Below are 19,590 nucleotides of genomic sequence, written 5' to 3' on the forward strand. Positions count from 1 at the left end.
ATTCACAACATAAAGAAGTTATACACTTTAAAAATTACACTAAAAGACTTACAGAAGAATATTTATAGCAGCACTATTCATAGTAATAGCTGAAAGCTAGAAATGGATCCAAGTACCTATCAACAGGGGGATGTATAAATAAAATACATTATATTCATGCAATTAGATATTACTCAGCAATAAAAAGAAGCAAACCAGTGATACATACAACATGGTTGAAGCTCAGAAATATACTAAGTGTACACAGCCAGCTGCAAATAAGTATATACTGTAGGTTTCCATTTATATGAAGTTCAAAAGTAGCTAAAACCAATCTTTTGTGATAGTAGTTAGAATAGTGGTTATTCTGGGGCACTGACTGGGAGGCAACACAAAAGAGACTGTTGAGGGGCTAGAAATGATCACTGTCCTATCTAGGTGGTGGTTACATGGCTGTATATATAAAATTTTGAGTTACACACTTCAGACAGTGTTGCTGTTAAGATCTGTGTATACTCCATATTATGAAAGATAATTTTTAGGATCTTAAAATCTTGATTGCTCTGTCAGTGTTATTGAAGTCAAGGATGTATAATATTATCAAGTTCAATCATCCTAAAAGGAAATTCAATTATAGTTTCATTTTTGTAACTGTTAAAAGCATTAAGATATAAACATGTTAAACAATTCTCCTTTGAGACATAAACATAAAAACAGGTCTACTGATGAGTCTGTTGATTACCCTATTGCATTTTAGCCAATGTTTAAATATTTGGTCATGTATGTTATTCTTGAAGTGCAGAATGTGCTTAGGGTAATTATTAGCAACATTTAACCAAATTGGTTCTGTTATTTCACGCTGGAGGACCAGAGCAGGATGAGTCAGTAAGGGGACTTTTGAGAAATGAAATGTCAGTGTTTTTGCAACCATTTGTAGGCCATAAAAAAAAAAATCAGATTTGTTCTTACAAACAATGCAGGACTGGCCAAACACCAAGATGTTGCTACACAGAGAGAATAAAACAACCAGAGACAAAACCACAGCAGAACTGCTTTCATCCCCAAATTGCAGAATAAGTACTGAGATATGACCGAGAAACAGGGGAGAGAAAGGGTAAACAGTGGAGGAGAGAGATTTTTTTGACCTTATGCTAACTATTAATCTGAAGCTAGAAATGCTGATTTTATCTGAAAAATTAGAGCTTTCCACAGTTATTCATTTATTCAACAAATATTTGTTAAACTTCCATTATGTACCTAGAATCATCCTGGGCGCATAAGATGGAGCAGCAGACAAAACAAAAATTCCTGCCCTTATGGAACATATATTGGGGGAGGGGGTGTGGCAGAAATGCATACACATATTATACATGTAGCAATGAGGTTAGATTAGGTGGCTACTTTTTCTCTTTCTTTCCTTCTTTCCTTCCTTTCCTTCCTTCCTTTCGTCCTTTTTTTTTGACAGGGTTTCCATCTATCACCCAGGCTGGAGTGCAGTGGTACAGTCTTGGCTCACTGCAACCTCCTCCTCTTGGGCTGAAGTGATTCTCCTACCTCAGCCTCCCAAGTAGCTGGGATTACAGGCATGTGCCACCACACCCAGCTAATTTTTATATTTTTAGTAGAGATGAGGTTTTGCCATGTTGCCCAGGCTGGTCTTGAACTCCTGACCTCAAGTGATCCACCCACCTCGGCCTCTCAAAGTGCTGGAATTACAGGTGTGAGCCACTGCACCCAGCCAAGGTGGCTACTTTTTAAAGTATGCCATAGTTTAGCCTTCAACTATATATGCCTTATGGAACCCCCAGTTTAATGCTGCTGTTGATACCCCTCTTACATTTTCTAATGAGACCTTCCTCAGCACTTTAATAATGAAATCTACTATATGACTCAAGGTTGATGTGTCTTACTCAGTGGCAAAGAACAGAATAAGAAATAGATCCAAACATATGGGAATTTAAGACAGTGGAATGATATCTTACAGAAAGGAGTCAGGGTATTGGGTCCTAAAATCAACACAGATCAAAGCTGAAATTAATAAAATAGAGAAAAATAGAATAGGATAAATAAAAACCAAAATCAATTCTTTGGGATGGTCAGTAGAAATGTAAACCCTTTTCAATATTGATGAAAATAAAAGTGAATATGTATCATAAAGGATGAGGAAAGAGAAATAATCACAACTATAAACGATTTTTTTTTTTTTGAGACAGAATCTTACTCTGTTGCCCAGGCTGGAGTGCCTGGCTCACTGCAACCTCTGCCTCTCAGGTTCAATTGATTCTCCTGCCTTAGCCTCCTGAGTAGCTGGGATTACAGGCACGCGCCACCACGCCTAGCTAATTTTTGTATTTTTAGTAGAGACAGGATTTCACCATGTTGGCCAGGCTGAACTACTGACTTCAGGTGATCCGCCTGCCTTGGCCTCCCAAAGTGCTGAGGTTACAGGGCGTGAGCCACTGCGCCCGGCCTATAAAAGACATTTTTAAAAAATGATAGGAGAATACCAGAAAGTACATTTGTAATACATTTGAAAGTCTAGAAACAGTGGCTGATTTTTGAAGATAGATGGAGAGCTTAAGTAGGTTGATTAGCACCAAAGAGATTAAACGGTGATTAAGAGATATCATTTAAAAAGGAAGAGATGATACACAACTGAATTATTTCTAATCAGTGGAGAACAGATGAGTCCAATGCTATTTAAGCTATTTTAGTAGATGGAAAACTCCCCATTCATTTTACGAAGCTATGATTTAATGTCAGAACCCAATAGAAATTACATAAAAGAAAACTTTAGATTAGTTTTCTTATGCATGCAGATGCTAAAACCATAAATAAAATACCAGTAAATAGAATTCAGCAGTGTAGCAAAAACTGATCAGCTATTATGACCAAATAGTTTTTATTTCAGCAACAAAATAATAGTTCACTACTAGAAAAATCTGTCAACAGAATGTACTACACCAATAAATTAAAGGAGAAAACCATATGATCATATCATTCAGTGCTGAAAAGGCTCTGGGTACAATTCAGTTGTCATTCATAATAAAAGCTCTTAAGAAGGAACAGGAAAAACACTACCTAGATATAGTAAAGACTGTGCACTCAACATGTTTTTACTAAGCATCCATTATATGCCCAGTAATATTCCAGCAGTTAACAGACAAAACATTTAGAGCCATCTCATTTTTTAAAAAAGAATGAGTTAAATGTTTAGTTTGTCAGATGGTAATAAGCGCTTTGAAATAAGAAATAAAGCAGGGAATAGGAGGTTGCCAAGAGCTGGGATGTAGGAGTTGTCAGGGAAGGACTCATTGGTAAGGTGATATTTGAGTAGAGAACTGTAGGAGAGCAAGTCAACAAAGCAGGCAAAAATTCCAGCCATCATGTATCCTACAGTCTCATGGTGGGGGAGGGGGGGATACAAAAAACATGATAAAAACATATAGCATATTAGAAGGTTATAATGGAAAAAAGAAAAACAGGAAAGTAAAGGGGACCAGGGCCCAGAGGATTTTGAAGGTCAGATTATAAAGTTAGTAGTCTCATTGAGAAGGTGATATCTGAGCAAAGTCTCAAAGGAGGTGAGGGAGTTAGCCAAGTAGATATTACAGGAAGGAGTGCTCCAGGCAGAGAGAAGAGTCACAGTAAAGTAGCTATCAAGAGACCACGCCTGGCCTAGTCAAGGACCTACAAAGATGTCAATAGGACTGGAGTAGAGTGAACAAGGGAGTGTGTGAAGGTCAGGTTATTTTATGTGGGACCTTGTAGACCACTGGAAGGACTATTTTAAAAATTACCTTAATGAATTTTTATAAGGCAAACACTCATAACTATCACCCATGTTAAGAAATAGAACCATATCAGTCAGTCCAGAAGCTTTTTCATGTACCCTATCCCAAACTAAGTCCCCTCCTCTTCTCCCAAACTATCCACTATTTTGACACCTTTAGAAATCACTTACTCTGCTTCTTTATACTTTTATTACCCAAATGTGCATTTAGACATTGTAGCTTATTCTTACTCATTAAAAATAATTTGACAAGTCTTCTCTTTCTTTCAATCGACAGATTTCCAAGTGATCCATTCCTTTCTTTACCATACACTATTTTTTGAAGAACCCAAGCTATTTAGCCTGTAAAGTTATTCACAATCTGAATTTTGCTGATTGGAAAATTGTGCAGTTTTGCAATTGAACTGCTGATTATCCAGCATGTTCTTCTGAATTCTCTACTTCCTGTAAATTGATCGCTGAGTCCAGAGGCTTAATCACACTCAAGGTCTTATTTGGTGAGGCTATATACATTATGTGTGGTTGTCATTTTTCTTGTGATTTTAGCAGCCATTGATCCTCAGTGCCTAGATTCATCAATTTGTTGGATATTGTAAAGTGCTGATATTCTAATTCTGATCTCTTTTCTACATCTTACTTGGAACAATTTTATGAAGAGACATATCCTTGCCTCTATATTTTTTGGTTGCCCAGGGTTACAGCTTTTCATATACGAAAAGCATAATAAATACTTGATTCTTTTGCTTTTTTTGGGCCAGTTTTCAAGATAATGGTTTGGTTCCTTTTCATCTTCCCAAGAGACCAATTTTATATGTTTCTATCTGTTGCAATTAGCATTTTTATTGAGTTCAAATTGTTCCTTCTCTGGCCACTAGATGCTTCTACACATTGCCTCCTGAGTACTTTTGCTGTGACCTCAGTTGTGTCTGATAGCTTCCTTGCTACCTGGTATGATAAGATCTGGTGTGACAAGATAGTACATGCTCAGCTGAGCTTAGTGATCAGCTGGGACTACAGGTGCCGCCACCACGCCCGGCTAATTTTTGTATTTTTAGTAGAGACGGGGTTTCACCCTGTTAGCCAGGATCGTCTTGATCTCCTGATCTCGTGATCTGCCCGCCTCAGCTTCCCAAAGTGCTGGGATTACAGGCGTGAGCCACCGTGCCTGGCTTGTTTATTTTATATCAGTGCAAGTTGGTACCCTTTGACCTACATCTACCCATTTCCTCCCATTTCTGCCCCTGGTAACCACCATCCTACTCTGCTTTGATGTGTTTTACCTTTTTAGATTCTGCATATAAGTGAGATCATACAGTATTTGTCTTTCTGTGTCTAACTTATTTCACTTAGCATAATGTCCTCCAGGTTTATCCATGTTGTTACAAATGGCAGTGTCTCCTTTTTAAAGGCTGCATAATATTTCACTGTGAGTATATATATTAATCCATATATATGTATATATCCATATCCATATCATATATGTATCACCATTTCTTTAGCCATTCATCCCTACATTTTAGGATTTTTTTTTTCATTTTAGGACATTTTCAAAGGATTGTAAAAATTCTAAAAAGAGAATACGCAGCAGATTATTCTTTGGATTATAGAGCCTAAACTATTTGCTGTCTAGTCTTTTACAGAAAAAATTTGCTGACATACACTCTAGTAGATTCTTCAGAAAGTGTCTGTGGGAACAATATTCTCTGAGTTTGTAACTTTGATAACAGCTGCTCTGTGCCTTTTATACTTTTACAAGTCATTTTTCCTGGATGTAAGATTCTTGGCTTATTTTTCTTCCATAGGTATATTAAATAGATTGTTCAATTTCTTCTGGGGGAAAAAAGTATTGATATTCTACAAGAAAAGAAAATTAGAAGCCAGTATTTCTGGTGAATATAGATGCAAAAATCCTCAACAAAATATTAGGAAACAAAATTCATCAGCACATTTATAAGGATCATTCACCATAATCAAATGGGACTTATATTTGGGATACAAAGGTGATTCAAAATAATGCAAATTAATAAATACGATATACCACATTTACAGAATGAAGGACAAAAATCATATGATCACCTCAATAGATGCAGAAAAGGCATTTGACAAAATTCAGCATCTTTTCATGATAAAAACTCTCAACCAAATTAGATACAGAAGGAAGGTATGTCAACACAATAAAGACTATCATAAGCCCACAGCTGACATCATCCTCAGTGGTGAAAAGTTGAAAGCTTTTCCTGCAAGATCAGGAACAAGACAGAATACCCACTCTCACCCCAATTCTTTTTTTTTTTTTCTGAGACATGGTTTCACTCTGTTGCCCAGGTTGGAAGGCAGTAGTGCAATCACAGCTCACTGCACCTCCTCCTCTGGGCTCAAGCAATCCTTCCACCTCAGCCTCCCAAGTAGCTGGGACTACAGGCACATACCCCCATGCCTGGCTAATTTTTGTATATTTTATAGAGTTGGGGTTTTGCCATGTTGCCCAGGCTAGTCTTAAACTCCTAGGCTCAAGCAGTCCACCCACCTTGCCCTCCTAAAGTGCTGGGATTACGGGTGTGAGCCACTGTGCCTGGCCTTACTCTCACCACTTCTGTTCAGTACAGTACTGGAGTCCTAGCCAGAGCAATTAAGCAAGAGACAGAAATAAAAGGCATCCACATCAGAAAGGAAGAAACTAAATTGTCTCTGTTTGCTGATGACATGATCTTACATATAGAAAGTCCTAAAGACTCCACCAAAAATTGTTAGAACTAGTTAATGAATTCAGTAAAATTTCAAGATACAAAGTCAACATTCAAAAATCAGTAGTGTTTCTATACACTAACAATGAACTGTCCAAAAAAGAAATGATGAAAACAATCTCATTCACAATAGCTACCAAAAAAAAGAAAAGACTTATGAATAAATTTAAAATTTAATCAAGGAGGTGAAAGACTTGTACACTAAGAACTATAAAACACTGATGAAAGAAACTGAACACATTAATAAATGGAAACATATCCTGTATTCGTGGATTGGAATATTGTTTAAATGGCCACACTACCTAAAATGATCTATAGATTTCAATACAATCCCTATCAAAATTTCAGTGACATTTTCACAGAAATAGAAAAAGCACTTGTAAAATTTATGTAGAACTACAAAAAGCCCCAAATAGTCAAAGCAATCTTGATAGAAAAGAACAAAGCTGGATGCATCACAGTATTTGACTTCAAAATATACTGTAAAGCTATAGTAATCAGAATAGCATGGTACTGGCATAAAAACAGACATATAAACCAATGGAACTGAATAGAGAGCCCCCAGAAATAAACCCACATATTTATGGTCAGTTGATCTTAAGGGTGCCAAGAATACACAATAGGGAAAAGACAGTCTCTTAAATAATGTTGGGAAAACTGGATATCCACATGAGAAGAATGAAGTTAGACTCTTACCTCACATCATATACAACAACCAACTCAAAATGGATCAGTTTTATCTTGGAAAAAAAAAAAATTTTTTTTTTTCTTTTGAGACAGGGTCTCACTCTGTCGCCCAGGCTGGAGTGCAGTGGTGTGATCTTGGCTCACTGCAACCTCCGCCTTCTGGGTTCAAGCGATTCTCTCACCTGAGCCTTCCTGAGCCTCACCTGAGCTGGGACTACAGGCATGTGCCACCATGCCCAACTAATTTTTGTTGTTGTTTTCTTTTTTCTTTCTTTTCTTTTTTTTTTCTTTGGTAGAGACGGGGTTTCACCATGTTGGCCAGGCTGGTCTTGAACTCCTGACCTTAAGAGACCGACCTTCCAGCTGGGCGCAGTGGCTTACGCCTGTAATCCCAGCACTTCGGGAGGCCGAGGCGGGTGGATCACAAGGTCAGGAGATCGAGACCATCCTGGCTAACATGGTGAAACCCCATTTCTACTAAAAATACAAAAAATTAGCCAGGTGTGGTGGTGGGTGCCTGTAATCCCAGCTACTCAGGCTGAGGCAGGAGAATGGCGTGAACCCGGGAGGTGGAGCTTGAAGTGAGCCGAGATCGCGTCACTGCACTCCAGCCTGGGCGACAGAGTGAGACTCCGTCTGAAAAAAAAAAAAAAAAAAGATCCACCTGCCTCGGCCTCTCAAAGTGCTGGGATTACAGGCATGAGCCACCTGTACCTGGCCTCAAAATGGATTAAAGGTTTAAATGTAAAACCTGAAACTGTATAACTACCAGAAGAAGACATAAGGGAAAAGCTCTGTGACATTGGTCTGGGCAATGAATTTTTGGATTTGACCTCAAAAGCACTGGCAACAAAAACAAAAATGGTCATATGGGATTATGTCAAACAAAAAAGCTCTGCACAGTAAAGGAAACTATCAACAGAGTGAAGAGACAACCTATAGAATGGGTTGATATATTTGCAAACCATATATCTGATATGGAGTTAATATCCAAAATATATAAGGAGCTCAATTCGGCAAGAAAACAAATCTAAAAAGATGGGCAAAGAACCTGATAGACATTTATCAAAAGAAGACATACAAATGGCCAATAGTTATATGAAAAAAATGCTTAGCATCGCTAATCATCAGAGAAATGCAAATTAAAACTACAGTGTACCTCATACCTGTTAGAATGGCTATTATAAAAAAGATAGGCCAGGTGCAGTGGCTCACGCCTGTAATCCCTGCACTTTGGGAGGCCGAGGTGGGTGGATCATGAGGTCAGGAGGTCGAGACCATGCTGGCTAACACGGTGAAACCCCATCTCTACTAAAAATACAAAAAATTAGCCGGGTGTGGTGGCGGGTGCCTGTAGTCCCAGCTACTTGGGAGGCTGAGGCAGGAGAATGGCGTGAACCCGGGAGGCAGAGCTTGTAGTAAGCCAAGATTGAGCCACTGCACTCCAGCCTGGGTGACAGAGCGAGACTCCGTCTCAAAGAAAAAATAAAAATAAATAAAAAAAGATAACAAGTGTTGGCAAAGATGCGGAGAAAAGGGAGACCTATACACTGTTGGTGAGACTGTAACTTGGTACAGCCGTTATGGAAAACAACATGGAGGTTCCTCAAAAAATTGAAAATAGAGCTACCATATGATCCAGCAATCCCACTACCAGGTATGTACCCAAAGGAATTGAAATCAGAATGTGGTAGATATACCTGCACTCACATGTTCATTACAGCACTATTCACAATAGCCAAGAAAGATATCAACCCAAGCGTCCATTCACAGATGAATGGATAAAAAGAAAATGCGGCATACATACACAATGGAATACTATTTAGCCTTTAAAAGGAGGAAATCTTGTCATTTGCAACATCGTTAATAAACCTGTAGAACATTATTGTAAATGAAATAAGCCAGGCATGGAAAGACAAATACTTGGGATCTTATTTCTATGTAGAACCTAAAAAAGTCAAATTCATAGAAGCAAGAGTAGAATGGTAGTTACCAGGGCCTGGAGGTTAGAGGAGTGGGGATTAGAGATGTTGGATTAAAGGATATAAAATTTCATTTAGACAGGAAAAATAAGTTCAAGAGATGTATACTGTGGTGACTATAGTTAATAACAGTGTATTCTATACTTGAAAATTGCTGAGACTAGATTTTAAATGTTCTCATGACAAAAAAGTGATTATGTGAGGTAATGCACATGTTAATTAACTTGATTGAGCCATTTCACCATGTATACATATTTTAAAACATGTTATATATTCAGTTTTCATCAGTTTAAAAAACTTAATTTTTTTAAAAAAAAGTTTTGATGTTGAAAAGTCTGATCTAATTTTCTTCTCCTATAGGTAATTTGGATACCTATACTTTGCCTAGATACTCAAATATTTTTTCTTTAAAGTGCAATAATTTTAATATGTTTTGTTGGTCATCATATAGCAGATATTCTCAGATATACCATGTGTTCTGTCAATATATAGATTAAAAAAACTTTTTAAAAATAATGTTTTCTTAAATTTTGGTTTTTAGTATTTGCTGTGTTCCCTTTGATTCTCTTCTTCAAAGACTCCTGTTTTTCATTTAAGACTTTTTTTGCCTGTTAATATTTTTCACTTTCTTTTGAATTGTTTTATTTCTTCTTAAATTTTAAAAACATTTCATATATATATATATATATATATATATATATATATATATATATATATGTATTTTTTTGAGGCAGAGCCTCACTTTGTCTCCCACGCTGGAGTGTAGTGGTGTGATCTCGGCTCATTGCAACCTCTGCCTCCTGGGTTCAAGTGATTCTCCTGCGTCAGCCTCTCAAGTAGCTGCGAGTACAGGCATGTGCCATCATGCCTGGCTAATATCTTCTATTTTCAATTAGTTTAAATTGGAAAGCTTTTAAATCTTTGAAGGCATTCTATTTGACTTATAATTTCTTTTAAGATTCTCTTGTATTTATTAACTCTTGTCTTCCTTCTAGTTTAGTTTATTTCTGTAATGATTTTTCCTTCCATTTCTAAATTCCTGAGCTCTATCACCTTATTTCTAATATGATTTATGTATCATTTTCTCAGTGTCTTTTAGCTTGTTTTAAAATAGTAAGTTACAATTTTAATGTTTTATGGGCATGTCTTTTTTTCTCTATAGGAATGTTGTTCTTCTTCTCTGTTTTCTTTTAACAACTCTTTATGGTACTTGACCAAATACTTTTTTGTCACTCATTTTTACTGAAAAACAGTTTTCTCAAGCTTTTGGGAGGAGGAATAGTTCAAGCTGTCTTTATTAATTTCATAGCTCTCCATCTCCTGTTTTTTGGTTTTGTTCTGGTAAAGCGTTAAATAATATGGTGGCTTGCTTTCTGAGACTTCCTGACTCCATAGCCTCCCCTCGCTTGTATCGGGGCCTTCTCTTTCCTTTGTCTCTGTCACCATTGTAATTAGCCCAATTCTGATTCTCCTCCCAGAAGTTTCTAATTGCGATGTCCTGTCCTGGAAAGGAGCTTTGGCTGGTTGGTTTCAAGTTCATGTTTCCCATCTTTCTCTGGCCCCTTTGAGAACCTACCAGTGGCCCCTATAGTCACTTTTTGGTTTGATGAAACCCTTCCCAATTTCAACTGGTGTTCTCAAATAGATCTGCTCTGATTTTTAGAGTTTGGTTTATGGCTGCTGTGGTGTTTCCCATTCTCAGTTTTCAGATGCGTTGTTGCTTCTTTTTCTTTCACCACATTAACATTCATTCCATGAGGGGATTGTGGTTACTGTTGGTTGTCTCCACGAACTTGTATTTTGGAGTTTGTGAGCTACTTTGTCATCTAGTTTTGTTGTCCATGGTGTTTTAGTTTTGTTATTGGATTACTTTGCATGTTTTTAGGGAATGATTTGGTGAGATCAAAACTATTCAGAATAGTTTTTTCTATTTGGATGATCTCACCAAATCATCCCCTAAATCTATACAAATCAGGAAATCTATTCAAATAGGAAAAACTATTCTGTGATTACTCAGATTCCCTCTCATTTCCAGTGCCTAGTCACTCTGAGTGACTAGGGAGTCATTGCAGGATTTTGAGCAATGGAGTGACATGACCTGACTGGTGTTTTAAAGGCTCTGTCTGGTGATAGACTGAGAATAGACCATAGAAATGTAGAGGAAGAAGTAGGGGGACCTATTAGAAGAATGTTGCAGAAATAGGCTGGGTGGGTCACTTGAGGTCAGGAGTTTGAGACCAGCCTGGCCAACATGGCGAAACCCTGTCTCTACTAAAAATACAAAAATTAGCTGGGCGTGGTAGTGGGTGCCTGTAATCCCAGCTACTCAGGAGGCTGAGGCTGGAGAATTGCTTGAGCCCATGAGGTGGACGTTGCAGTGTGCTGAGATTGTGCCACTGCACTCCAGCCTGGGCAACAAGAATGTGACTCCATCTCAAAAAAAAAAAAAAAAATTGCAGAAATTCAGGTGAGAGATGTTTGCTTGGACTTGGGGAGCAGCAGTGGAGTTAATGAGAAGTGGCCAGATTTGCATATATTTTGAGGTATAGTTGATAAGATTTCCTGATGGATTTGATGTGAAGTATGAGAGAATGTAGTTGAAAAATAACTCTGGTTTTGTCCTGAGCAACTGTAAGAATGGAGTTGCTTTTAACTGAGATTAGGAGGCTGAGGCTGCCGTGCGGGTAAGGTAGACTTTAGGGGTGACATAAAGAGTTCAGTTTCGACTATGTTGAGCTTGAGATAGTTATTAGACTTCTGAGTGAAGATACTCTTCGTGATTCTGCGAGTCCCATGACAGCATGAGGTAAAAAAAGAAAGACATTGGGCCGGGCGCAGTGGCTCACGCCTGTAATCCCAGCACTTTGGGAGGTCGAGGTGGGCGGATCACGAGGTCAGGAGATTGAGACCATCCTAGCTAACACGGTGAAACCCCATTTCTACTAAAGATACAAAAAAGTAGCTGGGCTTGGTGGCGGGCGCCTGTAGTCCCAGCTACTGGGAGGCTGAGGCAGGAGAATGGCGTGAACCCGGGAGGCGGAGCTTGCGGTGAGCCGAGATCGCACCACTGCACTCCAGCCCACTGCACTCCAGCCTGGGTGGCAGAGCGAGACTCCGTCTCAAAAAAAAAAAAAAGTTTATCATAGAAAATTGGAAAATATGGATAAGTTAGGTAAGAAAATAAAAATCATGCTTCATTGTAAACATTCTGATATGATTCTAAACGTACATATAACATGCATTTAGAACACATTGCTTTTTTCTTTCCAACTTTTAGGTTCAGGGAGTACATGCACAGGTTTGCTACCGGTAAATTGTCTGTCACGGGGGTTTGGTGTACAGATTGTTTCATCACCCAGGTAATAAGCATAGTACTCTATGGGTAGTTTTTCGATCCTCACCTTCCTCCCACCCTCGACCCTTAAGTAGGCCCAAGCATCTGTTGTTCCCTCCTTTGTATCTATGTGTGCTCAGTGCTTAGCTAGCACTTATAAGTGAGAACATGCAGTATTTGGTTTTCTGTTCCTGTATTAATTCGCTTAGGATAATGGCCTCCAACTCCATCCATGTTGCTGCAAAGGACATTATTTCATTTTTTTTATAGCTGTGTAGTATTCCATGGTGTATATCTACCACATTTTCATCATCCAGTCCACTGTTGTGGGCATTTAGGTTGGTTCCATGTCTTAGCTATTGTGAACAGTGTTGCGATGAACATACAGTTACATGTGTCTTTATAGTAGAACGATTTATATTCCTTTGGGTATATATCCAGTAAGGGGGTTACTGGGTCTAATGGTAGTTCTGAGTTCTTTGAGAAATCTTCGAACTGCTGTCCACAGTGGCTAAACTAATTTACATTCCCACGAGCAGATATAAGCATACTCTTTTCTTTTCTTTGTTTTGTTTTGTTTTAAAACTAAAGCTTATTCTGGCCAATTTACTCTACTATTTTCTAATAACAGCTCATAGATCAGAAACGGTCTTTGTTTTAAACCTTCCTATCCATATGAAACACAATGATGTTGGGGTAAGAGAGGCCTTTTCTCTAAATGAAAATACAATACTTATTCTGTATAATTCTAGAGGGCCCAGAGATGTGGAAATAATGTATTTGTAAGAATTTTATTAAACAATCTTTATTTGATAAATAGTACCTTACAATCCTAATGCTATCTATCAAGCTTCAGTAAGAGCAATTTCAGCATCAAGTAATGAACAGTAGCTAAACTGACAGGAGATCAATCAAAAGGGCTTTAAATGGAGCAGCACCAGCTGATGTGCTGCTAAGGCTCTGGGCATTCAGGACTCTCCTACGGGGAAAATGGAATCAAACCAGCAGGTGCTCTGGACCTAAGCCTTCACATCGTGACCTGCCTCCTTCCTGGGGGTGTGGTGGCCCACAGTCCCCCTGGCACTTCTCGGCCCTTGTGGGCTGCAGACGGAAATCCTGGCACCAAAGGACAGCTTGGGAAAGGCTGGAACTTGACCTCACAGTCAGCTGGCTTCTGCCTATTGTGGTCATTTTCTTTCCAGAGCACCTAGAGCACTCGCACAGTGGACATGGAAGCCACCCAGCATTCTTGGGCTGTTTTCTCATAGAAGAGGATCTTCCCCTAAGCATTGGAAGTGTCTTTCTCCAATTCCTGGGCCAGATCTTGGGCCATCTTCTTGTAGGTCATGGGTCTGACACACGCGGTTCAAGTTTTCATGGCTATTGTGAATGGGATTGTGTTTTTGATTTAGCTCTCAGCTCGGATATTGTTGGTGTATGGAAATGCTATTTTTGTACAATGATTTTGTATCCTGAAACTTTACTGAAGTTGTTTATCAGATCTAGGAGCTTTTGGGCAGAGACTGTGGGGTTTTCTAGGTATAAAGTCATATCGTCTGCAAATATGGAAGATAGTTGACTTCCACTCTTCCTGGATGCCTTTATTTATTTTTCTTACTACTCTATCTAGGACTTCCAGTACTGTGTTGAGTAGGAGTGGTGAGAGAGGGCATCCTGGTCTTATTCTGGTTCTCAATGGGAATACTTCCAGTATGGTATGCTTCCAGCAGCACATCAACTGGTGCTGCTCCCTTTAAAGCACTTTTGATTGATCTCTTGTTAGTTTAGCTATTGTTCATTACTTGATGCTGAAATTGCTCTTATTGAAGTTTGATAGATAGCATTAGAATTGTAAGGTACTATTTATCAAATAAAGATTGTTTAATATAATTCTTACAAATACATAATTTCCACATCTGTGGGCCCTCCAGAACATTTCAGCATGTTCTGGATGTTGGCTGTGGGTTTGTCATAGATATCACTTATTGTTTTGAGGTATGTTCCTTCGATGCCTAGCTTGTTGAGGGTTTTTAACATGAAGGGATGCTGAATTTTATTGAAAGCATTTTCTGTGTCTATCGAGATGATCATGTAGTTTTTGTCTTTAGTTCTGTTTATGTGATGAGTCACATTTATTGGTTTGTGTATGTTGAACCAACCTTGCATCCCAGGGATAAAGCCTACTTGATTGTGGTGGATTAGCTTTTGATGTGCTTCTAGTCTTTGTTTCCTAGTATTTTTGTTGAGGATTTTTGCATCTATGTTCATCAGGGATATTGGCCTGAAGTTTTCTTTTTTTGTTGTATCTCTGATAGGTTTTGGTGTCAGAATGATGCTGACCTCATAGAATAAGTTGGCAAGGAGTCCCTCTTCCTGAATTTTTGGGAATAGTTTCAGTAGGTTTGGTACAAGGTCTTCTTTATACATCTGATAGAGTTTGGTTATGAATCCTTCCTGTCTAGGGCTTTTTCTGGTTGGTAGGTTTTTTAGTACTAATTCAATTTAGGAACTCATTATTGGTCTGTAGAACACATTTTCACAAAGTTGAATTTCTATTGTATATACATTTTAAAATCTTCTTTCACAAGACATGACCTGAGCATTTTCTAATAGTGAAAGTCTTTGAAAACATGGTTTTTAATGGTATTTTATTACATGTTTTACTGTAATAAACCTAACCACTTGGATTATGTACTCTTTCACTCATTCCTTTTTGCATATCTGTTCCATCCCCTATGCTTTAATATGGAGGATTTGGTTTCTTGTAGTAGTTGCTGGGTATCATAATTCAGACCTGTGGTTTGGCAGTCAGCCTGGCTGTAGTGTTTAACTGAGTCTCGTGGAAGATCCATGCTTAAAATGAATGTCGTGGAGAATTATATTCACCTCAGTCATTCAAGACTTTGGCATAGACCCCATTCCTTGAGGAGGAGTTGCCGCCACTGTGACTGCCACAGACGGAAGGAAGCCTGGGCAGTTGGGACTGGGGAGAACTTGCTGAGTCACAGATATCTTGTCTCAGTGTGCATGGGCCGTGTGTATTGAAATGTACCAGTCTGTGAGGCACTATGTTTTGAGGTCTCAGTAAGCTAAAGGGGGGTAGAATGGTATCTAGTTCATACCGTAGTATGCTTTAGATCTAAGTGTTGGTTAATTCTGTAAGGACTGAAGGAATAGGGGAGATTTAATGAGCTCCTTGCAGTCTGCAGGTTATTATCGAGAAAAGAAAATTAGGCTCTCAGTTCCAGGCCCATTTCCCTCTAATCACTGTGTCCTTTTGAACAAAAGTTGGCAAACTTTTTCTGTAAAGGGCCAGATATTTTTAGCTTTGCAGGCCATATGATTTCTGTTGTAAGCATTGAGCTCTTCTGTTATAGAGCAAAAGCAGCCATAGGCAGTACAGGAACAAATGGCCATGGTTATGTTCTAGTAAAACTTTATTTACATAACAGGCAGCAGGCCAGATTGGAGCAATAGTTGTCAACTCCTGCTATGAAAATGTTTTGGAAACTGTGTCTCTGTCTGTTAGTGGTCATTATCCCCAGTTTCTTAGGATCAGAGTTTTTCTTAGATTACAAAACTGGATCATACAGACCTGACTTCCAGGTCTGCGTTCTCTCCACTACACTTTGCTGCCTCTTAGAAAAACATAAGCTAAATAACTAGAACCCATGGAAAGAGGGAAAAGCGAAGCCCAGAGAGCTGATGCGGGACTAAGAGGCAACTCTGAGAGTTTCAATGTGGAATGTTTGTGTGGCTCCCCAACCAGACCGTGACCTCCTTGAAGATTGGGACTGCATCGTATCTTGTTCTCATTTTCTATTTTATTTTAATGATCTATCCTTTGGGTTGAACGAATGTGTTTCTTGAACCCGATAAGTGCAACACTGAGTAAACACTTGTTTCTTTTCTCCCTTCCATCCTCCCAACTTAGTAGCTTCAATACATTCTTAGCTCTCCTCACTTGCTATTCTCTAACCATACCACGTGGCTGGGCACGGTGGCTCATGCCTGTAGTCCCAGCACTTTGGGAAGCCGAGGTGGGCAGATCACCTGAGGTCAGGAGTTCAAGACCAGCCTGGCCAATGTGGCAAAACCCCACTAAAAATACAAAAATTAGCTGGGTATGGTGGTGGCCTGTAATCCCAGCTACTCAGGAGGCTGAGGCAGGAGAATCGCTTGAACCCAGGAGGCAGAGGTTATAGTGTGCTGAGATTGCGTCACTGCACTCCAGCCTGGGTGACAGAGCAAGAGTCCGTCTCAAAAAACAAAAACAAAAAAAACCCCAGGTTATCTCCATGAATGTGAATATTGATGTGGTCCTTCTGTCAGGAAGACATCACCTGAGACCACACACAGAAAGCCTATTTTTCCTTAGGATACAGTCCTACATCAGGGTTGACAAAGTTTTTTTGTAAGGGTTAGATAGTAAATATTTTAGATTTTGCAAGCCATATGGTCTCTTCCTCAGCTACTCAACTCTGCCGTTGTACTACAAGAGCAGCCATAGACAATCTATACATGAATGAGTGTGGCTGTGTTCCAGTAAACTTTACTTATGGATATTGATACTCACATTTCACATGATTTTCATGTGTAATGAAATGTGATTATTTTTATTTAAAACATTAAAAATGTAAAAGCCATTTTTTGCTTGCAGGCCAGACAAAACAGGCAGTGTGAGCCAATTTAATTTATTGTGTGACTCATAGATGCTAACCCTTGCCTTAGCTGCTTAGTAACTTGCCCTAGTCATGTGTTACCCCATGAAAAGAATGGCCTACTTCTGTCATATTGTCTCTAACCTCTGTCATTTCATTTATGATGCTATGTATTATGTGTACCTTTGTCTCTCTTGCTGGATTCTGAGTATCTTGAGAGGTAGGCCATGGCCTAGTCAGTCATCTTTGTATCCTTAATATCAAACCCACATAGTGGGTATTTAAGAAGTGACTGTTGAATTTGAATTTTATGCTTGATATATATAAAATGTCATTTCTGCTGATCTTAAAGAGAAACACTTGACTGATATGCATAGGTTTCCCATGTTCTTCCCCTTGAGAGGCCATAGTTAACTGCATTTGCTGCTAGCGGCTCTTGTAAACTCAGTGGTTATACAGCAAAGCCTTTGCAAAGTCTTTTATTTTAGAGCTCTTTTTCAGACAAGAAATGATTATACTTTTTCTTCAAATCATTTATTCAATCATAATGATAAATATGGCTTTCACTATTCTGATGAACCAGAGCTATCATCAGTGTGAAATAATAATAGCCGTTGTTTAGTGAGCATCTACTACATTCCAGTCAATTCAGATTTTTTCTCTAGATTTTTGGTGACCTTCTGATTACTATTAATTTACATTTTTTTTTATTGTTCTCTACATGTCAAACAAAACAAAGCAACAATATCAAAAACCCACATGCTTTTTCTTCATACTGTCTATATTATTGAATGACAGACAAACATCTGTCCTTCAAGTCAAATGTTAATTAATCATAGACTCCTTTCTCTGCTTCTTCACCCCACCTTATCTAATTGGCCACTGTCTTAGCTTTTTCTTTTTTTTTTTTTAAAGATGGAGTCTTACCCTGTTGCCTAGTCTGGAGTGCAGTGGTGTGATCTCGGTTCACCGCAACCTCCATCTCCTGGGTTCAAGCAATTCTCCTGCCTCAGCCTCCCAAGTAGCTGGGATTACAGACATGCACCATCACACCTGGCTAATTTTTGTATTTTTAGTAGAGATGGGATTTCGCCATGTTGGCCAGGATGGTCTCGAACTCCTGACCTCAAATAATCCACCCACTTTGGTCTCCCAGTGTCTTAGCAGTTTTAAAAATTATCTTTGGAATTTGTCTCATCTCTATTTCTAATTCATTTAATCTAATTGAAGCCTTAATCATTTCTTTTCTTCCAACATGTTGAGCATCTGTTCTGATTTTCCTGACCCCACTTGCCTCATTCTCCAATTATTCTTCCCATAGTTATCAGCACTGAATGCTAATAATAATACTTTGTTCATATCAGTTGTTATTAAAACTCTTCACTTATTCCTTATTATCTTCAAGGTAAGCCCAGCTTCCCAGTCATGACATACAAGACTCTGTGTGACCCCAATACTTAACACAGATGTGTTTCAGAATTCAGAATTTTTTGGATTTTAGAAAAGTAGTACGGTTTATGCAATACATATATAACATCCTCTGCTCATTCCTAAACACTGATGGGAGTGAATGGCAGGTGCTTTTAATAATTACGCTGAGGTAAATTATGCTAGGTGTAAACTGGACCTGTCCTGGGCAAACGAGGATGTTCTTTACACAGGTTAAGAATGTCAAGCAAAGAACATTAGGGATGAAGCAATACAGGGAGAATAGATAGAGTGAAGGGAGCAGTGGGTTAAGTGGAGTCCTGGAGAAATATTTGAAAAGGGAGAAAGGAATGTGGCTCCTGAGGTAGGAGGGAAACCTGGAGCAGGTAGCCCCACAGAAGCCCAGGGAAGAGGCATTGTTTTTCTATTATTTTGGAAGCAGATCCCCTTTAGGAGACTCCTCATCAGATAATGATTATTCACTAAGAGGTTATATTCTTAATTAAAAGGGCCTTTACCTTTTCTTAGAATACTATGTTTGAATAACTTTTTATGTATTACGATATGAAAGTCTCTTTTAAGCATTTCTGTTTTATAGTCATTTGGCCAAAATCTAATTCAGATCCAGCTTAAATCCAAATGTCATTTGATGCTACATTTTATCCTGAGGTTGCTAGTTATTTAGTCAAATATAGTGAGTATAATCACTACAGGCTTAGAGTAAATTTCCATGTCAAGAAGTAGAACACATTTATTCTGTAATATTGAATCCTGTAATATTGAAAATCAAAAACAGCCCTTTTTTTTCTTCTGTAGAAAATAAGATTTTTAAGGAAGGCAGCAGGAAAATAGAACAAGTGAATATTTTACATTCTTAGTGGTTTATGGTTGGCAGTTTTCCCCCAACATTTTGTTATGAAAAGTTAAAATGTACAGAAGAATTGAAAGACTTATACCCACCAGCTAGATTGTGCCATTAACA

At 38.5% G+C, this 19,590-nt stretch overlaps 1 protein-coding gene across 4 annotated transcripts in view; it reads left to right on the forward strand.

The window, feature by feature from the left end:
• TPST1 (tyrosylprotein sulfotransferase 1) overlaps positions 1-19,590 on the forward strand; it is a 149,684-nt gene that overhangs the window by 61,976 nt on the left and 68,118 nt on the right. The gene's annotated exons all lie outside the window — the stretch shown is intronic.

Source organism: Pan paniscus, chromosome 6 (genome assembly GCF_029289425.2).
Source record: "Pan paniscus chromosome 6, NHGRI_mPanPan1-v2.0_pri, whole genome shotgun sequence".
NCBI classification, from domain to species: domain Eukaryota; kingdom Metazoa; phylum Chordata; class Mammalia; order Primates; family Hominidae; genus Pan; species Pan paniscus.